Below are 13023 nucleotides of genomic sequence, written 5' to 3' on the forward strand. Positions count from 1 at the left end.
TGAAAAGATTTATTAACTGCCTTAGTTCAAGAATGTAGGCCAATTAAGGACCCTGAGAAACATACTCTGCAGATTCCCAGTAGCACACAAGACTGTAGCTTCTTTCTTAAATTGAGCAAGATATCTCATGTCTTGAAAATTTGGTTTAACAAGACATCTTATACTTTTACCTCAAAAAAATGAAAGAAAAAATCACTGGCAACCATTATAGGGAGGGACAGGTAGTCAGCCTGTTACTACAGGTGTGAATTGGGCATATTACAGCTAGACTGCATGTTACTCTTCAATGGCAATTCCCCAGAGCTCAAGGAAACTGGGGACTCTGAACAATCTAAATGCTATTAACTACAGATGAAGTCACGATTTCAGAAATTATTCAAAAATTGGAATACATGAGCAACTTTAAATTTCTATTGCTTCCTTAGCAGAGCAAAGCTCAAGTTGTGTCTAGTTGCCATGGCCATGTCTTCAAAGCTCAGCATTTATGAGGTATTGATTAAATGGAAAACAAACTCTCCTTTTCAGGGAGTAACAATGGCTCTTCACTCAAACTACAGATAAACACATCTGCTGTCATCCTAATGTAGAGTCGAGACAGGTCTCCTAGCCTGCATCCCTATCAAACAGCAAAGTATCTTCTAAACTCCTTAGATGTTTAAAAAAAATAAATAAATAGTATGTTTTTGGCTGCCATCAAAACACCATACTCCTGGAATTTTGGAAACAGATATATATAAATTCTAAAATGAGCCTGATATTTCAGGGCGATGTGCCTAAGCCACAGGCAATGTTCAAGTCTATTTAATACTGGACATTTAGGAGGACATGTTGAAGTCAAAGCTGAAAGATTCCATGTAAAAGAATCAGAACTGAAAATTAAGTCAGTTTATCAGAATAATTCAATTAGATAAATACTAACTTTTCTTATTAAACAATTCATAATTAACCAAAGCATATCAGTTTCTGCCTATAACTTGTCCACTGTGTATAAACAAAGTTAAACTGTTTTATGATGTGCTCTTTTTTCCTGTTGGTGGCAGTTTTTTTCCAATGATCAGCAAAAAAAAAATTATGAACTGGGCAATTTTCACTTATGGATCTCTGGTGTGTAGCCAGTCACTCTGAAAGAACCAGGCATTCACACTCCTCGTTAATGGCTAGTTTCCACCTCAAATATTCTGTTCAGTTCTTCCCACATTGCAGACTGTATGCCCTTAATCTCTCCCAGAAACACAGTCATGCCACTTTTGGGATGTTTGTGATACTCAAAACAATCCGAACAAATTGCAAAATAGGCCAAATTATTCCCTGGTGGCTCAGAAGGTATCCACCTGCAACGTGGGAGACCTGGGTTCGAACTCTTGGTTGGGAAGATCTCCTGGAGGAGGGCATGGCAACCCACTCCAGTATTCTCGCCTGGAGACTCCCCATGTCCAGAGGACCCTGGCAGGCTACAGTCCATGGGGTCGAAAAAAGGACACAACTGAATGACTAAGCACTTGCTTTAGACACCTTTCCCACTAATGTTCACCCTTCTCTTGACCTTTTCCCAAAATCCATTTCATCTGGCATTAAATCATGTAACCAGTTTTTGGGTGCCTACTATGTACACTGCAGGATCATTCTGTATAACATCTCATTTATCTTAACAATGTATCATCTTTTTGCAAATGTAGAAAAGATCTTATAATTTCAAAAACTAAGGGGGAAAGCACTTTGAAATGGTAATGACAGGAAGACTGCAACTGCCACTGAGTGGAATTAATTTCACTTTGTGGGGAGGGAAGGTCAACTGCTAAAGACTTTTTCAGCAACTAACTACTTTAAAAACGAGAGTCAGAGATTTCAAATTTTCAATAGGGAGGGAATGAACGTTTGTAAACTTGACCATCAACATCTACTTACTTCATCTTCCTCTCCTACCACACTCCATCCTGAAGCTTCATTTCAAGTTCCAGAAAATAATACAGTGAGGGACTGCCTTTCCCATTGCAGAAGCCTTACCCAGGCTGTTATCAACGTCATGCCTATCAATTAAGGGCTAAAGTTAAATGAAAACAGGTCTGTCTGTCCTTGAAATGCTGCACACCTGGGCTTCAAAGCTATCTACTAACCAGACACGTGCACAGCATCGAAGCAAAGGGCAACACTGGTTTGGTTTGTTCTTTTAAGAGTAAGATCAATATTAGAGAATGCTTATTTCACAGAGATTTTACTAACTTCATTTAACCACAAGGCAGCTTCACAAAGGCATGCAATCAATATAGAGACAATTCAAATCTGAAATTCTTAAAACACAAACTACCTTTGCTTACAATATTATTGGGTGGCAGAGTTTTAAACTATACAAATGGCAATTATACTATATGTTTATCCTTCAGCTTTATCTAATTTTACATTTTTAAGATTTAGTCATGATGATATACAAACTCCTTTTCATTCACTGTAACTACATGATTAGTAGGAATTCATGATTCATTCACCTAATCTCCTGTTGAGCATTCCCTACTGGTCACTAATACAAACAAGGGATTAGAACTAAATATCTCTTTTGATAACCAACTTTTTTCCAGATGATTCAATAATCAATTCTCAAAATACAGGAGAATCTATAGTTTACAAGCTTTGAAATCATAGAGACCTGGGTTCCATTCCTGGAACCAGCTCTGTGTTCTTGTGGCCAATTGCTTAAATTTTCCTATATTTTAACTTCCTTATTTATAAAGTAATTAATAAAAGTATTAAATATTTATAGTTGGATGGACTAAATAAGAGTTATAAAGCAGCCTGAATGCAGTGAACATTCAACAAACGGTGGCTACCTGGTGGCTCAGCAGTAAAGAATTCACCTGCAACGCAGGAGACACCCAGGTATCTTCCTGGGTCGGGAAGATACCCTGGAGGGCCTGACAACCCACTACAGTATTCTTGCCTAGAGAGTCTCATATACAGAGGAGCCTGGCAAGCTACAGTCCACAGGTTTACAAAGAGTCAGACTGAAGCAACTGAGCATACGCTATTATTATTATTAACATCTCTTTTCAGTCAAAATTATCGAAGCTATTTGGGGGCTTCAAAAAAACAAGTAATTGTTTTAGCTGCAATTTTTCTTCTGTAGTCAATAGTAGTTGTTTCTCAAAAAACTAAACAAAAAATTTCACCAATGCAATGAATACAAGGGAGGTGGGAGTGGGGAGGCCTAAATTTGGGAGTTTAAAAAAATCAATTTATAAATCAAAATGTAAGGGTTTCAGTAAACCAAACCCTCTTAAGAATAAACATATATTGAATCCTAACCCACTGCTATTCAATAGAAATATAGTGTGAGCCACATATGTAATTTGAAATTTTTCTAGTAGCCACATGTTAAGCAAAAAGAAACAAGTAAAATTAATCTAAATAACATATTTAATTATCCTTTTGTTGTCATTTAGTTGCTAAGTCATGTCTGACTCTTTGCAACTTCATGGACTGTAGCCCGCCAGGCTCCTCTGTCCATGGGATTTCCCAGGCAAGAATACTGGAGTGGGTTGCCATTTCCTTCTCCAGGGGATTTTAATTATTCTAATATATATAAATTATCATTTAAATATGTAAATAATGTTAAAACTAAGGTATTTAGGTTTTTACATTGTCTTCAAAATTTGATGTCTATTTATACTTACAGTCTATTTATATATTTCAACCCCAACTAGCCCTATTTCAAGTGCTTAGTCACAAAAGCAAGCGGCTAACCAGGCTGTCAGGGCAGTTTTAAACTAGGCTTTTTCAGAAAGATCTCTGTATAGTGTTTTTAGCAAAAACTTTCATCAGCTAATACAGCCTCAACACCTTTTATCAAAGTAACTGTCAGAATGAGGGAGCATTCCTCGTGGCTCAGCAGTAAAGAATCCACCTGCAATGTGGGAGACGGGGGTTCGATCCCTGGGTTGGGAAGATCCCCCAGAAGAAAGAATGGCAACCCATTCCAGCATTCTTGCCAGGAAAATCCCACGGACAGAGGAGCCTGGCGGGCTTCAGTCCATTGGGTGGCAAAGGGTTGGACATGACCAAAGCACTGAGCAGAGCAGATCAGAATGAAACCACTTTAAAACTAGAGTTCCTCCCAGTAAAAACAATAAACTCCTTCATTCTATCAGAATCCAACATCTCAGTGGATGAGCAAAAAGCAGGAGAAGAATGTCTTACAGTTTACAAGACACATTCTTGAACATTATTTTATTTCAACCTCCCCAAACTCAGTGTGGTATATTATTTACAAATGGGAAAACAGGGGTAGAGTCGAGTGACTTGTCAAGAGTTATATGGTAGGTGGACTTAATTCACTGTCTACAAACTCTGCAGGCTACACAGATGTGCAAACGCAAAAACTAAGCAGGCCTTTTTCATTTTTTTCTCTCCATTAGCATCAGAACCTAGAATGAATGCTTTTTAAAAAGGCATCCAAATCTACTCAAAAACATCTGAATTGGGCAGGGGTGGGGAGGGGGGGTTACGGCAAACAGCAATAGTCAAGCGATCTCAAAAATTAAGGTGGAGAGATCAGCCCTGGGATTTCCTTGGAGGGAATGATGCTGAAGCTGAAACTCCAGTACTTTGGCCACCTCATTCGAAGAGTTGACTCATTGGAAAAGACTCTGATGCTGGGAGGGATTGGGGGCAGGAGGAGAAGGGGACGACTGAGGATGAGATGGCTGGATGGCATCACTGACTCGATGGACCTGAGTCTGAGTGAACTCCGGGAGTTGGTGATGGACAGGGAGGCCTGGCGTGCTGCAATTCATGGGGTCGCAAAGAGTCTGACACAACTGAGCGACTGAACTGAACTGAACTGAGACCTGTTTCTCCCCACTCCAGTACTCTTGCCTGGAAAATCCCAGGGACAGAGGAGCCTGGTGGGCTGCAGTCCATGGGGTCACTAAGAGTAGGACACGACTGAGTGACTTCATTTTCACTTTTCACTTTCATGTATTGGAGAAGGAAATGGCAACCCACTCCAGGGTTCTTGCCTGGAGAATCCCAGGGACCAGGGAGCCGGGTGGGCTGCCATCTATGGGATCGCACAGAGTCAGACATGACTGAAGCGACTTAGCAGCAGCAGCAGCAGCAGACCTGTTTCTCAAAAAGTTTATTCTAATACCAAGGTGAGCAAAATCTTGAGTAAACAAATGAAACCCACTTTAGTTTCCCCAACCTAATGTATTTTTGTTAAAGTTTAACAAAGCAGAGATAGACTGCTTGATTGTTTAATTATTAAGTGCTCTTAAATACAAATGCAATTACAAGGATTACTGAATGCTGAGCCACTGTCTAAAAATCACGAGGTTCTAAAAGGTAAATTCATCATGGGAAAATACACAGATTTTTCTTTTAAAGAATACTCATTGAAAGGCAAGATACCATAATGTTACCAGTGGTTACTTTCAATGGTAGGTGTGTTTGTGTGTGCTTTTAGTTCCTTTCCTGAAAATTATCTCCATTTTTTCTACAACAACTACATTAACTTTATAGTTATAAACTATGAACTATAAGGGGCTTCCCTTGTGGCTCAGCTGGTAAAGAATCCACCTGCAATGCGGGAGACCTGGGTTCAATCCCTGGGTTGGGAAGATCCCCTGGATAAGGGAAAGACTGCCCAGGATTCTGGCCTGGACATGAGAGTGACTTTCACTTTCACTTTCATAGTTATAAAAACTATTGCTACAGAACCAGAACTTATTAAAGCACCTTTAAACACAAATGAGGGCTTAATATAATTTATTTCCAACTTTAAACACAGCCATTATTCTGATATACCAAGCTCACCTTATGCAACCCTTAATAGGATCTCAATTAGAGAAGCGCAAATTTCCTTAGAACACAATTTATAAACTCTATATGTAAAGAACCATCCAGTTCTCTTACTTATTAATTTTCTTATTATTTTAAATTTTAAACAATCCTTATGAAGATCACTTGGGGCCTAGAAACAAATTCACTATAGCTAAAAGTCGGTACCTCGCCTAACTTTTTCAGATGCTGCAAAACGAACCGATTTGAGTTTTTACCTTCACTCCTCCCTAGCTTTACCTTTCAAAAGCTTTGAGCAAATAAATTGACAGACCAGTAGGATCTTAGACTGCCTACAAGTGGTACTAACATACTCGGTGTAACAGACGTCTTTATTTTCCAGGTCTCCAGAAGTCTTCTCAGCTCTTTTAAGAAACATTTGTTGATTGCACACCTACCAATGGCCAGACTCTGAAAGCAGCTGAGAAGGTCCTTAAAGGCCACCCTCTCAATCGCGCAGACAAACCAGTAAACAACTAATTCAAATCCAAAGTGATAAGAACCATCTGGAGATATGACAAACTGCCAAGACAACACTTCAGGGGGAGATTAATTCGGCCTGCTAGGTGTCCCTGGAGGGTTGAGATACTTGTAGGAGGTAGGGGAAAGAATGTGAATATGCTTTCCTGAGCTTGACTTAGAGCAGGAGTCCTGCGATTTCCCCAAAGGCTGGAGGCACAGCGCTCTCCGCCTGGTCCTCCCCATTTAAAGAGTGAAGCTAGCAGAACCTAGGCCTGACCGTCGGCCTAGGAAGTCGGCTACGTGACCACCAGCAACCAGATGGGGACTTGGGCACCCCGTCCTCCGGGACCTCGAGCAGGCCACCACCTGTTCACTCCTTTCACCGTCACCAGTTGGGGCGACTCTGCCCAGCTCTGGGGGCGAAGCGCAGGCACCCATCTGGGTGCAAAATTTGATCCCGGCCTCTCCCGGTACAGACCAGGGCCGAGATTTGAGGGCCGCCAGGGCGGGGCGGGGCGGCTGCGCGGCCCGCGGCCTCCGGCGAGTCCGGCACCGAGGGGCGGGGATCACGGTGGGGTCCCAGTGCCCCACGCAGGAGGACGGCACCCCGTGCCCTCCGCAGTCTTGGCCGAGCGCCCAGCGGCGCCCAGGGTCTCCCGTGCCCACTCTTCCCGGACGACTGACGGAGAGCGCGCCGGGACGGGGGAGGAGGCTCCGGACGCGGGGAGAGCGGCCCCGTCCGGTTCGAGGCGCGGGGTCCCCGCGGCGCAGCGCGCGCCTGCCCGGCTGGCCCCCAGCTTTACCTGATCCGGCGGAGGCGCCGGTGGGAGCCCGGAGCTGGCGGGCGGGCAGGTTCGGCGTCAGCCCTCCCTCACCTGGGCGGAAGTGAGAAGCCCAGGGCGACCGCGCCTCACCTGGCAGGCCCTCCCCTCTCTCCTACCCTCCCCGGCCGGGGCGGGGCGCCGAGGTGGCGCGGGAGGGGTTGGAGGGCGAGTCTGGGGCTGCTGGAGGCCGACTGCTGGGGTAGCGCCGGGGCGGTGGGCTTCTCTACTTTCAGCAGGTGAGGTTCTACTGGGAGAGGGAGTGCTAAGCAGCCAGAAAAAGGTGGGATCTGGGGGCCAAGAGGGTAGACGAAAAGCCAAGTGGTGGGGAGATCTGGTTGGGCCGGTGTGGGAGGGCTGGGCTGAGAGAAGACCTGAAATCAAGGAAACTAAAGAAGGACATTGATGAAAGGATTTGGTCGAATCTGCCAATGGCACCCACTCCAGTCCTCCTGTCTGGAAAATCCCATGGCCGGAGGAGCCTGGACCGCTACAGTCCATGGGGTCGCGAAGAGTCGGACAGGACTGAGCGACTCACTTTCACTTTTCACTTTTATGCATTGGAGAAGGAAATGGCAACCGACTCTGGTGTTCTTGCCTGGAGAATCCCAGGGACGGGGGAGCCTGGTGGGCTGCCGTCTATGGGGCAGCACGGAGTCGGACACGACTGAAGCGACTTGGCAGCAGCTGCAGCGTGGTCCCTTTCTGTACTTCTCCTTTCCCGTTCTGTCATCTCTCCTTAGCGTCTTCATCTGTTGACCCAACGTAAAATTCTAAGTATTACTGAGGTTATTTTTTTCTCATTTAGTTGAGGAAAGAAACCAGTGTAGCAGTATTTGCCTGCGATATGCTGAGCGCTAGCTTGTACATTACCTCATTGGCCCTGTGAAAAAACTGACGAAGAAACTGTGGTGCTGCAGCTGCTAAGTCACTTCAGTCGTGTCCGACTCTGTGTGACCCCATAGACGGCAGCCCACCAGGCTTCCCCTTCCCTGGGATTCTGCAGGCAAGAACACTGGAGTGGGTTGCCATTTCCTTCTCCAATAGAAACTGTGCACCTATAGGTTAAGTAGTTTGCCCAAAATTTGGGACCCAGATTGGATCTTCTGACTCGAAGTCAGTGTTTATTTCCCTATGTTTTTAAGGTTTTTATTCTTGATACTATAACTTGACTTGGAGAAATACTGTGTAAAATCTAAAAGGGCTTTATTCCACTCTCTCTAATGTAACTAACTAGAATTTTGATTCTTCAGGTATTTGTTCATTAAATAAATCTAGTATTTGTTAAGCAGTGTGATTGACTGTATGTTAACTACGGGGACACCTCTCCTCAAGGAAGATAAAAGACCACTGCAATTGTAAGAACAGCCTTTACAAGATCATACGCTTGACACTTCATAGTGTTACCATTCGTTTTTTTATTGTTTTTTTTGTTTTTTTGTTTTTTTAGAAAAATATCACTTGTCAGGCCTGGTAAAAAGATACACAATTTCAGCATGGCCTCTGCCTCTTAAAATACAAATTACTTTTTTTAAAAAATATAATTGCTTTACAATGTTGGGTTCCTTTCTGATATGCAACAAAGTGAATCAGCTGTTCTGTAAAAATACATTCCGTCCTTCATGAGCCTGCTTCCCACCCCAGCCCCATCCCACCCCTCTAGGTCATCACAGAGCACCCAGCTGAGTTCCCTGTGCTATGTAGCAGCTCTCCACTAGCTATCTATTTGACACATGATAGTTTATATATATATCAATGCTGCATGTCTGTGTGCATGCAGCTGAAGTTGGATACAACCCCATGGTATAGCCCACCAGGCTCCTCTGTCCATGGGATTCTCCAGGCAAGAATACTGGAGTGGGTTGCCGTGCCCTCCTCCAGGAGATTTTTCTGACCCAGGGATCAAACCCGTGTCTCTCATGTCTCCTGCATTGGCAAGTGGGTTCTTTGCCACCAGTGCCGCCTGGAATATCCCATATATCAATGCTACTCTCTCAGCTTGCCCCACCCTCTCCTTCCCCAACTGTGTCCACAAGTCCATTCTCTACATCTGCGTCTCTATTCCTGCCCTGCAAATAGGTTCATCAGTACCATTTTTCTAGATTCCATATACATGCATTGTGCTCACTCACTCAGTCATGGCCAAACATCTGCGGCCCCATGGACTGTAGCCTGCCAGGCTCCTCTGTCCATGGAATTTTCCAGGCAAGAATACTGGAGTGGGTTGCCATTTCCTTCTCCATTTATGCATATGGCACAGAGTTTCTTTTGTTGTTGTTTTTACCTCTGAGAACCCTCAAGAATATCTTGTTGATAGAATGATGAAGATGAGCACAATTTTTAAGAATATATCTCTGAAGTCAAAAGATCTGAGTTTGATCCTGATTCCACCATTTCCTAAAATATGTGACTTTGACAAGTTACTTAAATATTCTAATTCCTATTGGTGAAATTTCGGTAACAGTGTTTTTACTTCACGTGGTATTTTTGAAAGTTGAATGAAGAATTTACATGTCTTGCATACACCTGGCACATAGAAAGTGCTCAATAAATGAAGCAGCACATAAATGGCATGAACATGACAGATACATGTGACAGCAAGGAGAAAGCCAAGGAGTAGGAGTAAATAAAGTGAGGCCAGAGCAGATGGGCCTGAAAATACTACAGAGAACTTTAAGTTATAAGATTTTATCCTTCATCTCTAAGAAATTAAAGAACCACTGAAAATTTTTGAATAGGATTTTTTTTTTTACTTTTTATAAAACATTTGATTGGTGTTTATTTAATTTTTAAAAATGCTTTATTTCTTTAGAGCAGTTTTAGGATGTAAATTGAACAGATTTCTCATGTACCCCTTTCCCTACACATTCATAGCTCCCCTCTTTATTAACATCCTCCTCCAGAGTCGTATATCTCTTACAACTGATGAACCTATATTATCACATAATCACCCAAAGTACTTGGTATTGTAGAGTCTATGGATTTGGACAAATGTATAATGTATTCACCATTGTAATATCATGCAGAACAGTTTCAAAGTCCTAAAAATCCTCTGTGCTCTGCCTATGCATCCCCCAGCCCCCACCCCAGTGCTGCCTTCAGCTCCTGGCAACCATTGACCTTTTAACTGTCTCCATAGTTGGACTAAAAGAAGACTGAATGCTGAAGAATTGATGCTTTCAAACTGGAATTGGAAAGACTCTTGAGAGTCCCTTGGACTGCAAAGAAATCAAACTAGTCAATCCTAAATTCCTTTATAATTTTATAATTCAATCCTGAATATTCATTGGAAGGACTGATGCTGAAGCTGAAGCTCCACTACTTTGGCTGCTGCTGCTAAGTCACTTCAGTCGTGTCCGACTCTGTGCGACCCCATAGACGGCTGCCCACCAGGCTCCCCCATCCCTGGGATTCTCCAGGCAAGAACACTGGAGTGGGTTGCCATTTCCTTCTCCAATGCATGAAGGTGAAAAGAGAAAGTGAAGTCGCTCAGTCATGTCTGACGCTTAGCGACCCCATGGACTGCAGCCTACCAGGCTCCTCCGTCCATGGGATTTTCCAGGCAAGAGTACTGGAGTGGGGTGCCATTGCCTACTTTGGCTACTTGATGTGAAAAGCCAACTCACTGGAAAAGACTGATACTGGGAAAGATTGAAGGTAGGAGGAGAAGGGGACAACAAGAGGATAAGATGGTTGGATGGCATCACCAACTCAGTGCACATGAGTTTGCAAAAGCCCAGGAATATGGTGAAGGAAGGGAAGCCTGGCGTGCTACAATCCATAGGGTCGAAAAGAGTCAGACACAACTGAGCAACTGAACAACAACAATAGTTTCGTCATTTCCAGAATGTTGGGTAGTTGGAATCATACAGTATGTAGCCTTTTCAGATTGGCTTTTTAGTAACATGCATTTAAGGTTTTTCCATGTCTCTTCATGGCTTAATAGCTTAGCACTGCACAATATTCAATTTTCTGGATGGACCACAGATTATGTATCTGTTCACCTACTGAAGGATATCTTATGCTTCTAAGTTTAGGCAATTATGAATAAAACTGCTCTCAGTATGTCTTCAGGTTTTTTGTCTGGAGAAATGTTTTCAACTCCTTTGGGTAAAATCCAAGGAACTTAAATAAGATTTTGAATAAAATTTTGAATATGATAGAGGTTTTGTATTTGCTTAAATGAAAGATTAATCTGGAGGCAGTGTGAAACATGGGTTGACAAAGTTAGGGAGAAGGCCTAGAATCAAAAAGAGGAAGGAAAAAGGCATTATAGCAAGGTATGTAGAAAATGACAAATACCTGAAACAGGGTGAGAATATAGAATTAGAAAAAAATGAGAACTTGAGACTTTCCTGGTGATCCAGTGGTAAGGACTCAGCACTTCCACTGCAGGAGGCACAGGTTCAATCCCTGGTCAGGGAACATGCCTCATGGTATGACCGGAAAAAAAAAAGAGCACTTAAAAGTATCAGTTGCGTACTGGTTAGATAAAAGGATTAAAGAAGAAAAAGGAGAAAACTTAAGTGCAAAGATGATCTTAAGCTCAGAACCTAATAAAAGGGATACTGATGGTGAAACTTACTTAATAGAAAAGCCAGTTCATTCAGTTTTGTTTTATTGAGAAGTATGACTCTGATAAAAAATCAGTTTTACAGCCTACATTTGACATTCAACATGAAATATACTTGGCATAGGGTATAACTTATTAAGTGATGAGTCAAGGTTAATTTAATTGGATGGTGGGCAGTTAGACTGGTGCATCAAAGAGAAGATACAGAAATACTTGAGAGCATGGATGTAGAAAAATTCCAAAAGATGTAACAAGACCAGGTGCTATAAATTTACCACAAGAGAAAAAAAAATGCCCATCTTACTTAAAAAAGAAATTTTGGGAGAGTAATGATCTTTTGTAAGACAGGTCATTTTTTGTAAGATGACAGAATGATCTCTGTTCATTTCCAAGGCAAACCATTCAATATCACAGTAATCCAAGTCTATGCCCCAACCAGTAATGCTGAAGAAGCTGAAGTTGAATGGTTCTATGTAGACCTACAAGACCTTTTAGAACTAACACCCAAAAAAGATGTCCTTTTCATTATTAGGGACTGGAATGCAAAAGTAGGAAGTCAAGAAACACCTGGAGTAACAGGTAAATTTGGCCTTGGAATACAGAATGAAGAAGGACAAAGACTAATAGAGTTTTGCCAAGAAAATGCACTGGTCATAGCAAACACCCTCTTCCAACAACACAAGAGAAGACTATACACATGGACATCACCAGATGGTCAACAGCGAAATCAGATTGACTATATTCTTTGCAGCCAAAGATGGAGAAGCTCTATACAGTCAGCAAAAACAAGACTAGGAGCTAACTGTGGCTCAGATCATGAACTCCTTATTGCCAAATTCAGACTTAAATTGAAGAAAGTAGGGAAAACCATTAGACCATTCAGGTATGAACTAAATCAAATCCCTTATGATTCTACAGTGGAAGTGAGAAATAGATTTAAGGGACTAGATCTGATAGATAGAGTGCCTGATGAACTATGGACTGAGGTTCGTGACATTGTACAGGAGACAGAGATCAAGACCATCCCCATGGAAAAGACATACAGAAAAGCAAAATGGCTGTCTGGGGAGGCCTTACAAATAGCTGTGAAAAGAAGAGAAGCGAAAAGCAAAGGAGAAAAGGAAAGATATAAGCATCTGAATGCAGAGTTCCAAAGAATAGCAAGAAGAGATAAGAAAGCCTTCTTCAGCGATCAATGCAAAGAAATAGAGGAAAACAACAGAATGGGAAAGACTAGAGATCTCTTCAAGAAAATTAGAGATACCAATGGAACATTTCATGCAAAGATGGGCTTGATAAAGGACAGAAACGGTATGGACCAAACAGAAGCAGAAGATA

General features: G+C 42.4%; 1 protein-coding gene across 4 annotated transcripts in view; it reads right to left on the reverse strand.

Annotated features, from left to right (window-relative positions):
- PATJ (PATJ, crumbs cell polarity complex component) overlaps positions 1-7211 on the reverse strand; it is a 385743-nt gene extending 378532 nt beyond the window's left edge. For all 4 annotated transcript variants that reach the window (XM_027537066.1, XM_027537067.1, XM_027537065.1 and 1 more), the window contains exon 1: positions 7095-7211. The gene's annotated coding sequence lies outside the window, so the exon portion shown is untranslated. The remainder of the gene's footprint in view (positions 1-7094) is intronic.
- Between the last annotated feature and the right edge of the window lie 5812 nt (positions 7212-13023).

Source organism: Bos indicus x Bos taurus, chromosome 3, assembly GCF_003369695.1.
Source record: "Bos indicus x Bos taurus breed Angus x Brahman F1 hybrid chromosome 3, Bos_hybrid_MaternalHap_v2.0, whole genome shotgun sequence".
NCBI lineage: Eukaryota > Metazoa > Chordata > Mammalia > Artiodactyla > Bovidae > Bos > Bos indicus x Bos taurus.